Consider the following 12800-nt stretch of genomic DNA (forward strand, 5'->3'; position numbering starts at 1 on the left):
TTAATTAATAGAAGAAGTAGGACAATTAAATAAATAAAATATTTATTTAATTTAGGAAAGGGATAATTTAAATAAATAAATGTATTTATTTAAATGAGAAATAAGGCTAGAAGAGGATAAATGAATTAATTAAATAAATAAAAATTTATTTAATTAATAGAAGAATTAGGCTTAGATAATTAAATAAATAAAATATTTATTTAATTAGACATGACAATTTTGGGTGTCTACATTTTGCCCCTCTTTGAGACAATGCGGCTTGTCGCGTTGTTTCAAAGAAGATAAGATGAACTGATACAGAGTTGCCCCAGGATGGGAATTATATGCCCCCTCGAGAGATTGGATGAAAATGTCTGAAAAGATTGCAGACAATCTCTCGATAAGAAAGAAAGGCTAGAATGGGTTAAGCGAATAGAGTGACAAAGTCACGGGATGAAGAATACTGACTCGGGAAATGAGGGCGAGGGATAGGGTAGGCTATAAGATAGACCACAGGCAAAAGACATCCTCATTGTCATCCACACCCTTAGAAGATCACAGTGCAGAGCGAGAAAAGAGCAGCAGCAGTTAGCAGTGATGGCATTCATTCATAGATTCGACCGTGTTTGCCGATTCCAGCGACCAGCCGATGCAAGAGAGCCGGTAAGTACCCGAAAACCTCCTCGTACTTTCACGCATTTCAAGTTTTGTCATTAATGCATGCTAAGTAGCAATAAATGCGCTAGGAATAGGGTAGTTAAAATATGCAAAAATGCGCAACCGCGTCTGTGTCGGTGCCAGGCGCGTCTATGTCGGACAGGCGCGTCTGTGTCGGACAGGCGCGTCTGTGTCGGACAGGCGCGTCTGTGTCGGGTCCAGGCGCGTCTGTGCCTGGAACCGCGTTTGTGCTGAATACGGACGCGTTTGTGAAATGTAGAAGCGTCTGTGCTTTGTAGGAGCGTTTATGTCATGTAGGGACGTCTATGTTCCCTGGTCGCGTTTGTACATGGTATAGGCACGTTTGTATTCAGAAAATGCGTCTGTGTTGCAGAAGCGCGTTTGTGTCCAAATGCATAGGTTGAGTCTTTTAGGTCAAATCGGTAGTTCTGTGATGAACATACGCTGTCGATTGGATAAGCTGCTGAGAGGATACACTCAAGCAGGTCCTCTAGGAAGATTAGGATAGATCAAGGCACTTTGTGATGAACAGGGAGCACCAAGATAGGCAACACTTTGTGATGAACAGGGAGTGCGAATGTGAGTGACACTTTGTGATGAACAGGGAATGTCACACATGTAGTACTTTGTGATGAACAGGGAGCACTACTAGGGTAGATAGCAACACTTTGTGATGAACAGTGAGTGTCACTAGGATAGATAACCAAATGCATTTAGATAGCAAGTAGCATTTTGTGATAAACAATGAATGCCACGATAACTGACAAGATTGATTGGTTGACTGCAGGAGTATTTGCCTATGTTGGAGTCACGGGAGAGATTCCCATCGACTCAGAGGTTGCGACCAGAGTTGTCGATCCAGGATAGGATTTCCATTGAGGAGATGGGTCTTACACATGTGCTATTTGTGCCTGAGTTTTGGGCAAACATGGGTTTGCTGACTGCGTTGGCTGAGAGATGGCACTCTGAGACGTGCACGTTTCACCTGCCGATGGGTGAGATGACAGTGACATTGGAGGATGTGTACTGGATACTGCATATCCCGATCGATGGAGAGTTGATTCCATACGATCGTGACGGTGACAGGGAGGCACTGAGACGGGTATTCCAGGATCCCGGTTTGGAGATGCGAGCAGGTCACGTGGCCTGGGATACCATGACCGCCACAGGTTTAGCATTGCCGACTGTTATTGGAGGAGCTATCAGTGGGTATTTATGTCCAGACAGAGCCACACGAGGATTGGCAGTTGGCTGGGGAGGGGCATTGGAGACACTGATGATAGAGCACACCAGGTATGCATGGGGGCCATGTGTCCTGGCCCATTTGTACTATGAGCTGCATCAGTTTGTGTACCACAGATCAGTGGGCTTGGGCTGCGGAGTGACTCTCCTTCAGGTGTGGCCATATGAGCACCTTCCCATCACACGGCCGATCCACTTCAGAGGCAGAGGGCAGGGATGGAGCTTCGTGCATTTGTACGACATGATCACATCCCAGCCTCGGATTGGTAGATTGGAGCATTGGAGGCGCGTCATAGATGACATAGACATGGTTATCTGGAGGCCGTACCTGGGGTGCGAGGAGTGGGATGACGACACATTGGAGCTACCCTATGCATTCAGGAGCAGGTATCTGATTGGGCGGACGCCCTATATTCTGGAGAGGCAGCTTGTAGACAGGGTATGCAGGCAGTTTGGCCATATTCAGCAGATGCCACGAGGCTCGGGCATGTATGCCCGCACAGTTAGAGATCAGGTACAGTTCGGGCCACTGCTATCATATGATCAGGCCGTGACACAGCTGGCGGAGATGATGCCGTTACCATGGGACATGTGGCCAGAGGTAGAGGATGCAGGGATGGACGCAGAGTACTCTGCGTATTGAGCAGAGCATCCGTTTCCCAGATTGACAAATCCGGGAGAGCTGTTGGAGGGAGAGGCGGGAGGGGATGATGATGATGATGGAGGAGGAGATGGAGGCAGGGGTAGACGGAGGCGGAGAGGAGTGGTGGGAGAGAGGCGAGTAGCACCTCGGAGGGAGGGAGGACAGGAGAGAGCAGCTCCAGGGGTGAGAGGTCGGGGTGGATTGTCCCTACATGTACCAGTAGCACAGGGTCCTAGAGCACAGGGACCTAGACAGGTGCAGGGACAGGGACAGGTATAGGCACAGGTACCTATTCAGGAACCTAGATAGGTGCAGGCAGAGGCAGAGGTACAGGCACAGGTAGAGGAGGAGCCACAGGCAGAGGCTGAGGGCGGAGATCTTGAGGAGGATGAGCTGTTGAGGCTGCGAGAGATCTGCCAGGGCCAGGCAGATGAGATTGAGGATTTGGTGCGGGAGAGGGATCACCTCAGGATCAGGATCAGGGACACAGAGCGGGAGAGGGATCAGGCCATCCAGAGATACACGGAGGCCGAGATAGCTCTGAGGGCAGGGAGGCGGGCAGCAGAGGATGCAGGGGCAGGCTACGCATATGTCTTGCAAGCCAGAGAGGAGATCGCCTACTGGAGGGATCTATACTATGCTGCCGTGTCAGCAGATCAACGGGCGAGGAGCTTCCATAGATCGTCGCGCACAACGATGGCTACGGGAGGGAGTTGCAGGAGGCAGGCGTCCAGCGGTGGGGTCATGGGCCCTCCACCACCACCAGAGAGATAGGGGGATCCTGGAGCGGGTCCATCTATAGCTCAGACTCCTTCGAGGCCAGGCGGCTCCGAGGGAGGGAGTTCATCATAGCCATAGAGGGCTCCCCATTGTATCAGTATATGTACCATTTTTGTATTGTAGACACCTGCGGGTGATTTTGTAGCCATATGATTCTTTTGACATCATTGTATCATGACACTTTTTGATTATATATGAGAGATGATCATTTTTGCGGCAGCTATATGCATGTGTACCTTATGTGATGAGATTTTCTTATGTGATACATGTTTTATGATATGGATGTTTATATGATGCAATGCAATATATTTTTGTTCTTTTATGTTGTATATGTGATGCATGATGCAAATGTGAATGTATGTAATGCAAATGAATATGATAATGCAAATGATTATTTACATGATGGAAATGTAAGATGTGCTAACATGTGTTGTATGCAGGATGTGATGCAATTGTGATATCTATATGTATGTATGAAATGCTTATATGTGGTGATGTAGGTGTAACTATATGAAATGCAAATGTTTTTGGTGTGTCATTATACTCAGTCATGTGATAGTAGGCTACACGGACTCGAGAAGGACGATGGAAGTCAATCAAGAAAGGGGGATGGAAGACAGAAAATATGAACGTGAAAGAGCTTCTTGTGCGTTATCATCATTGAGCTTTATTATGGCAAGATAGGTTATGACAATCGAGGCATATGTTTGACCCAGAAAGTCATTGTACCTGTTTGCATGGAGATAAGACAGTCACAAACAAGGAATGCCCCAATTCATACTAGACTCACAGTGTCCTCATATCCTTGGACAAGTCATAGCATTACTAAAAGACAATCCACAGACAGCAAGAGAAAATGGGTGACGATACCCCATCCTCGCCTTTCTAGTCAAAGACATCCTGGAGATAGAATCTCTAGTCAAAGACATCCTGGAAAAGCTAAAAGACATGTCACCAAAAGATAAAATCAAAAGAAAACCAAGACTCGACACCAACATCCACTGTAGTCCTCAAGTTTAGTGTCTCTTGTCACTTGTATAAGTCATGTTTGATTATGGTCACAATGTTCACTTTCACAAAAAGGATAGATAGCACTGAACCATATGTTGTCTGAGTCTGTTTGAAAGATTTGATTTGTTGAAGCCCATTGTTGCTGCTGTGTCTCATCTGAAACTGATTGAATCCATGAAATTGATACTTTATTGCGGAGAAGATGAAACTTTATTTCGGATCTATGATGCAAATGTTGCTTTATTGCGGATTGTGCGTGGATAGACTTGAAGGAAGCTGGAAGAAACTGTACTCCTCGAAACATGTGATGTTCTCAGTTCCACACCCATTACTAGACGCAGGATTTGCCTTAGCCACAGATAGGATCTGATTTATTATGGATGGAAAGGGAGTGAAAAGGGAGGGTTATGGATGGCTAACCAATCTTAGGTAGATCAATAACAAGCCATGATGGGCATGGGTAAGTTTATTGTGAACGAATAGGTTGTGAGTGTGTGTGAAGTGAAAGGATGAAAGAGAATCCTGAAGGAGGGAGGAGCAAAGTCTCTACGCATGGCGCTGGTGACCCAGTTTTCACCATGGTACTTGCCCAGGGCACCACCGAAGTGGTTTTCACCGTTGGACGAAATTATTTCTCTTTACTTTTTCGATTTTTCAATTTTTTTGTTGTCACAAGGCGCCTATTTGCCAAGTTTTCACCAAGTAACGATTTTTTTGTTTTATAATTTTTTTTTGTATTTTTGATTTTTTGATTTTTTTGTGTATTTTTGCATTAGGATGCTCTGAAGAGCTATGTGTAAAACCTGTGAAGGTGCATGCTGTTGATAGGATCCTCCAAAGGTTCACCTTTTGTAGTTGAGAGCTGATATGCCCCAGAGCCATATACTGCTGTAATAATGTAAGGACCAAGCCAGTTTGGTTCAAACTTGCCCTTCTTATCTCTGTCTTGCTGATTCTTGGGGTTCTCTCTGAGGACTAAGTCACCTACCTCAAATGTGCGAGGCTTGACTTTGTGATTGTAACTGCGACTCATTCGTTGTTGGTAAGCCTTGAGATGATTAAAAGCAGTGTGTCGTCGTTCCTCCAGCAGTTCTAGTTCTTGTAAGCGAGAGACCCTGTAGTCTTCATCGTTGATTATGTTTCTCAAGGAGACCCATAAAGAAGGTAGCTCAACCTTAATAGGCAAGATGGCTTCAGCGCCGTAGACAAGTGAGTAGGGTGTAGCTCCTGTAGGTGTGCAGACACTTGTGCGGTAGGCCCAGAGTGCAGGATTGAGTTGGATATGCCAGTTACGGCCAGCGTCGTCGACTGTCTTTTTAAGGATTTTGAGAATTGTTTTATTGGACGCCTCAGCTTGGCCATTACCTTGGGGGTAATATGGTGTGGAGAAATGGTGAGAGATATGGAAGCGGTCACAAAGTTCACGAACATCCTGATTTTTGAAAGGACGCCCGTTATCAGTAATAATGGAAGTAGGAATCCCGTATCGGCAAATGATGTAGTTCAAGATGAAGGTAGCGATTTGTTTCCCAGTAACTTGTGTGAGAGGCATGGCTTCAATCCACTTTGTGAAATACTCTGTAGCTATGATAATGAATTTATGTCCATTGGAAGAAGGAGGGTGAATCTTGCCTATGAGATTGAGTCCCCATTGACAAAAGGGCCAAGGAGATGCAAGTGGTTGTAGTTCCCGTGCTGGTGCATGTATGAGCTCTCCATGAATTTGACACTGCTTACACTTTTTGACAAACTGATATGCATCTTTTTCCATAGTAGGCCAGTAGTATCCAGTCCTGATGAGTTTCTTGGCCAAGGTAGGACCACTAGTATGCGGACCACATATCCCTTCGTGCACTTCTCGTAATGCAATCTGAGCTTTGTCACTCTCTAAACATCTAAGAAGGGTGCCATCTAGACCTCGTCGGTATAGGATATCTGCTAAAATAACGTATCGGGAGGATTGGCGAATGAAAGTGCGGCGTTGGTTGTTCGATAGACCAGGAGGTAAGATATTATCGCGAAGGTATGTGAATATGGGACCATATAACTGGGATTCAGGACCAACAACACATATCATTTCCGTAGGAGTGATCTCATATGACGGAATCAGCAGATTGTCTACCAGAAATTCATAGCAGGTCTCATTTTGCGGTAGATCAATGAGCGAAGCAATTGTAGCCATGGCATCAGCAGCGCGATTCTATTCTCTTGGTATCTGCTCAAACTCTATCTTTGCAAAGTGTTGTTTCAGATCATCTACTAGTTGTTTGTAAGGCATTAGCTTTTCATCTTTTGTTTGATAATCATCAGTTACTTGACGGATGACAAGTTGAGAATCCCCAAAAACACGAAGCTCTTGGATCTTCCATTGAACTGCAATTCTTAACCCAGTTGTTAATGCCTCGTATTCCGCTATATTGTTGGTGCAAGGAAATGATAAGCGGTATGACTTTGGTATAGAATCACCTTGGGGAGTTATAAAGAGTATACCTGCTCCTGCCCCGTGCTGTGTGTATGAGCCGTCAAAATATAATTGCCATGGCTTTGCAGGTGATATTGTTAGAATGGACTCATCTGGAAATTCTGACTGTAGAGGAACATCATCTATCATGGGAGCATCTGCCAATTGATCTGCAATTGCTTGTCTTTTTATGGCTTTTCTGTCCACGTATTCAATGTCAAATTCACTCAAAATCATTACCCACTTGGCCAGCCGCCCAGTAAGTGTAGCCTTGTTGAGAAGATATTTTAGTGGATCAATTCTGGCAATCAACTTAGTCTTGTGAGTAAGCATATAATGTCGTAATTTCTGTGAAGCAAAGACCACAGCGAGACATGCACGCTCAATTGGTGTGTAGTTCAGCTCATATCCCACCAATGTGCGACTGATATAGTAGACTGCTTTTTCCTTGCCGTCAGGTATTTGCTGTGCTAGAAGTGCCCCCAGTGCTGTTGGAGTAGCTGATATGTAAAGTAGCAATGGTTGATCTGGAATTGGTGGCATCAAAACTGGTGGGTTCAAAAGATAGTCTTTGAGCGCCTGAAAGGCCTGTTGACAGTTCTCATCCCATTTGAACTTGATGTTTTTGTGTAGCAGGTGCTGGAAAGGATTACACTTATCTGCAAGTTGTGCTATGAATCTTCGTATGGACTGGAGTCTCCCTTGTAAAGACCGAAGTTGACTGATATTCTTGGGTGGCGGCATGTCCAAGATAGCCTTGACCTTAGCTGGATCAGCCTCTATTCCTCTTTTAGACACAATGAATCCTAGGAGCTTCCCAGAGGTTACTCCAAAGACACATTTCTTTGGGTTTAATCTTACCTTGTACTTTTCCAACCGATCAAAAGCAACTGAAAGTATGTCCAAGTGTGCATTTCTGTCTATTGATTTAACCAAAAGGTCGTCAACATAATCTTCCACCGTTACATGCATGAGATCATGAAAAATAGTGGTCATCGCTCTTTGATAAGTGGCGCCTGCATTTTTCAGCCCAAAGGGCATAACATTCCAACAGAAGGTTCCCCATGGACAAGTAAATGATGTTTTATGTTGATCTTCGGGTGCTATCCTGATTTGATTATATCCAAAAAATCCGTCCATTAAAGATAACATTTCATGGCCTGCTGTGAGATCAACAATCAAGTCAATGTTTGGTAATGGGAAATCGTCCTTTGGACAAGCCTTGTTGATATCTCTGAAGTCTGTACATATTCGGACGCTGCGATCCGGTTTGCTGACAGGTACTAAATTGGAAATCCATTCGGGATAATCAATTGGGCGTATGAATCCGACATCCAATAATTTCTCTAGCTCTGCCTTGACTAGCAATGCCACTTGTGGATGCATTTTCCTTAATTTCTGCTTTACTGGTTTTGCCCCCGGTTTGACTGTTAAATGATGCATTACTAAATCCGGGTCTAGTCCAGGCATATCAGCATAAGACCATGCGAAGTTGACTTGTTGTTCCTTAAAGAAGCTTATGAATCTTGCTTTCTCGGCCTCTGTCAATGATTGAGCCAAAAATATGTTGTGTGGAACCTCTGCTGTACCAATGTTTGTCTTTATAGTCTCCTCCACCAACATGGATGATTTTTCCTCGTATGATGCTGGGAGAATGTCGAGCCTTCCATCTTCGGGTGCCTCAGAGAGGTTTTCGCCCTCAGATACGTCCTTTCTTTTTACTTTTTTGGAGTCAGATAGCGCCACAGTGTGGTTTTCGCCATAAGACCCTTGTTTTGTTTTTATTTTCACATTTTTGTGACTAGAAGGCCCGACACCTTCACCAAAGTATGCTATGTTGTTGAGCTCTATGGCATATCCTGCTTTGTGGTCTCCAGGGGGAAGATCATCTCGAATGCCAAGGTAGTCGATAATAGCTTCGTCATTTTGAAATGTATCGAATTGTGCTGGTCCTTCATGATCCCAGTCAATGAGTTGGGGGTGAACAAGGGGAAGGTCTTTAGTGCTTTCAGGGTTTGCAGGACTAATAGTGAAGATGTGGTTATATTCAGGTATGTCAAGGTAATCGTCGAGGTCATCGATGGCACTCTCCTCATCAGTTTCGATCGTGAGCGAATCCAAATTGTCATCACTAGTAGAGCCTTCTAGGACAGGTGTCTTCATCCTATGTGATTTTGACCTAGGACCTTGAAATGAAGCTTGTGCGGGATCCTTATGGGTTGGTTCTTGGCCAACTCTGAATTTTTTGTAAAATTCCTCCTCCTCTGTGGGTTCATCTGGCTCTCTGAATGTTTCAGTGAGCTCATAGTCACTGGAGGATTTGTCTGAACCCCATTCCCACTCATTGGAGTCTGTGGAATAGTAATCCTCTTGTTGAACTTCAGCAACTTTAACTCGCCATACCTGTTTTGTTCCTTTATTGTGTAGTCTAGGATTTAGAAAACCAAGCCCTTTTGAGCGTTCCCTTCTTGCAGTTAGCTCAGGTTGTAAGGGCTCCATGACACCTTCTTTGCGTAGTCCGAGAGGGCTTTTTCCATCATACCCGAATCTTTGCAGAATTTTGAAGCCTTTGCCATAGTTCTCACAGGGTATTATAATCCGGTCATGTGTTTCCTCTTCAACATCCTTATAGAGCATTTTATATAAATTTTCTTCTTCTAATTCGCCCCATTTTTGAAAGATGGTAGGATCCCATTTGAGCATCATGATGGAGATTTGCTTGTTAGGATGTGGCCTCCCATATTCCTTGGGAGAGGTCATGACTTGTCGTAAAAACATTGTTTGATTCAAAGTGTATTCTCCCATGCCTTTGTCTTGAAACTTGGCTCTAAGTTCACCTTGTTTGGATGTCGAGGGCTTTAATGACTCAAGATCAATATATGCTGAAGAAGGAGTAGCCTCTCGATTGCTGGGAATGATAGTCTCAGTATGTGATCTCAAGTTATTACAATATATGAATGGATTTGGATCACCATTGACCGTTACCTCAACTCCATTATGAGGAAACTTTATGCATTGATGGTATGTTGATGGGATTGCCCTCATTTCATGAATCCACGGACGTCCTAGCAATATGTTATACGTGAGATCTAGATCTAGGACTTGACAAACCACATCCTTTGTGACTGGCCCTATTCTTAATGGTAAGGTGACCGTGCCCTTGGACGAGCTCTCTTCATCATCATAAGCCTTAATGGTGATTTGGTTTTTAGAATTCACAGCTTTGTCAGAATATCCCAATTGTCTGATGGTGCTCAATGTACAAATATTAAGACCTGCTCCTCCATCTATCAGGACTCGCTTTATTCGATGTTTATGTATGAAGGCTTCAACATGTAGAGGTGCATTATGTGGTTGACTTATGGAGGCGTCATCGGCTTCTGTAAATGTGAGGGAGTGTGGAACGGATAAGTATCCCACCATGGCTTGAAACTGGTCCACGTTCAGATCAATAGGGACAGTAGTATCTCTCAAGATTTTGTCAAGGATAGCTTTATGTGCAGGAGATATACGTAAGAGCTCAAGAATAGAGATGAGTGCAGGTGTCTTCCCTAGTTGTTCTACAAGGTCGTACTCAGGCTTGGTTGATGAAAGATTGGTATTCTTAGTGGAGGCACTTGGCAACGTGATCTTACCTTGACGGGTTGTAACATGACATTCAGAGGTAGATTCGGATGAAGATCCCACACCTTTTAGGACAATTTTGGGTCTCTGAGAAGGATTCTCAGGATTTTTGTTTTTGATAGTAATGGTAGAGATATGATTGTCCATGGAGATGTGATTAATAGTAGAATCATAATTGTAAGGTGCTCTAGTGTAATTGGCTTGATCATCTGTGACTTTGCCTTTTCCTTTGTCATGTTTTGGGAATGGTTCCTTAAACACCTCATGCTCTTGATTAGATGAATGTCCCTCAATCTCTATATCTCCTCTGTCAATGAGATCTTGCACAATGTTTTTCAATCGATGGCAATTACCTGTCTTGTGACCCTTGCTCTTATGAAACTCACAATACTCATCATCATTCCACCAATTTGGTTTTACCTTTGGTTCATAAGGAGGAAAATCTGGAACTGTAATTACTTTGTTTGCTACAAGCTTTTTGAATACTGATTCAAGTGGTTCTCCCAATGGAGTGTACTTCCTTCATGGTTTAGAAGTTGTTTGATTGTTCACTTGATTGTTGGTAGAATTTGATCCAGAAAAGACGAACTTGGGTCTCACTGTGTTGGCATCAACAACACCATCATTAACTGTGTTCTTGTTCTTGTTCCAAAATTTTGGTTTGTCCTTTCCTTTAAAGTCCTCTTTGTTTTCTTTGAATAGTTTGATAACTCCTTGTTCAATTAAGACTTTTTCTGTTGCTAGGCCCTTTTCAATGACATCTTTGAATGTAGACAAACAAGCTTTTTTGAGATCATAGCCAATAGCTTTATTAACGTTTTGTGTGAACATCTCCACCATTTGTTTCTGCGGGATTTCACAAGAGCATCTGCTAGCTAGGTTTCTCCATCTCTGTAAAAATGTTGCAAAAGATTCTCCTTCTTTTTGTTTCGTATTGCACAAGGTAGTAACTGAGACATCTGTTTCAATGTTGTAAGAGAAATGCTGAATGAATGCTTCTGCCAAGTCGCCCCATGACTTAATACCGGGAGGTAATTGAGAAAACCATTCCATCGCTTGATCTCCTAAGCTCTGTGGGAAAAACCTCATTAAGTATGTTTCTTCTGCCGCTATCTCAATGCAAGCTGTGAAGAATTGTCTTATGTGTGTCTTGGGGTCTCCTCTCCCTCTATATTTGTCAAATTTTGGTGTCACAAAATATGGAGGAAATGGAGGCATTGGAATGCTCTTATCGAAGGGATAAGGGCATATATCTCTCATAGTGTATGTAGGTTTTGATGTACTCATGTCCTCCACTTTCTTTTGTAGATCTCTAATTTGTTGCTCCATATTATTCTTGGGAGGAGATGGATTTCTTGTAGCATACCCCATGTTTGAAATACCCATTTGAGGAGGAACTTGTTGCATATATGGATGATACTGATCGTAGACATGTCCATATGGAGGTCTATATTGTTGCAACATATATGGAGCACTTGGCATAACTTCTTGTTGAGGGACCCCATATCTGTTTTGTGTGTATAAACCATATTCAACAGGTCTTTCATTTTCCATTGTGTTGCCCCCAATTTTGACATGAGATTTTCTTGTGTCAAAATTTTGAAGATGTCCTTGAGTATCCACTTGTCTTGATTGATTCATACCTTGAGCATGTGATTGAGCATAAGGCCTCCATGATGGTCCTTGAGTGTAAGTATCATATGTTTGAGCTTGTGTATGTGGGATTGCTGGCTTTTGAAGCAAAGCTGATGGTGACTCCGGCATCATATTATTCGATCCTCTATTTCCTCCACTATTTGGTCTCCTTTGATCCATGTTAGGTTGAGCTTGTTGTGAAGGTCGACTTTCCATAAGTTGAGATAAGTCAAAATCATGCGGTATTTTAGCTCCACTTTGTGCCATCATGTTTAAAAAGTATTGACGATCTCTCCTCATTATCTCTTCAACCAATCTATTGAATTGAGGATCCATTATAGATTCTTGTATGTCTGTTGATAGTATTGAAGAATTGTCCACGGTGTCATTGTGTGTAGCATTGTTTATAGTATTTGTGTTTTCCACATTTGGATTGTGTCTAGAAAAATTCATGTCTGGTAATGTAGTGTGTTCAGGATTGTAGAATAGATCATTGTCATACTCATAAGAACTCATGTTTACGTATTCTTGAGCTTCTTTAGCTATTCTCCTAGATTTTTGAAGGCGGGTTTCAACCATGAACTAGGTGTTTAGCAATATGTGAGAGACTAGACGAAAATGACAAGGGTATGGAAGACCAAGAGTTGTATGGAGTGTAAATGAATCTTGAGGTGTACTTGCAATGTCCAAAGTGTAAGACCAAGTATGTAAGTAGTAGAGTAGGTGTGACTTCCAAAGAGAGGATAG

Source organism: Cryptomeria japonica, chromosome 9, assembly GCF_030272615.1.
Source record: "Cryptomeria japonica chromosome 9, Sugi_1.0, whole genome shotgun sequence".
Taxonomy (NCBI): domain Eukaryota; kingdom Viridiplantae; phylum Streptophyta; class Pinopsida; order Cupressales; family Cupressaceae; genus Cryptomeria; species Cryptomeria japonica.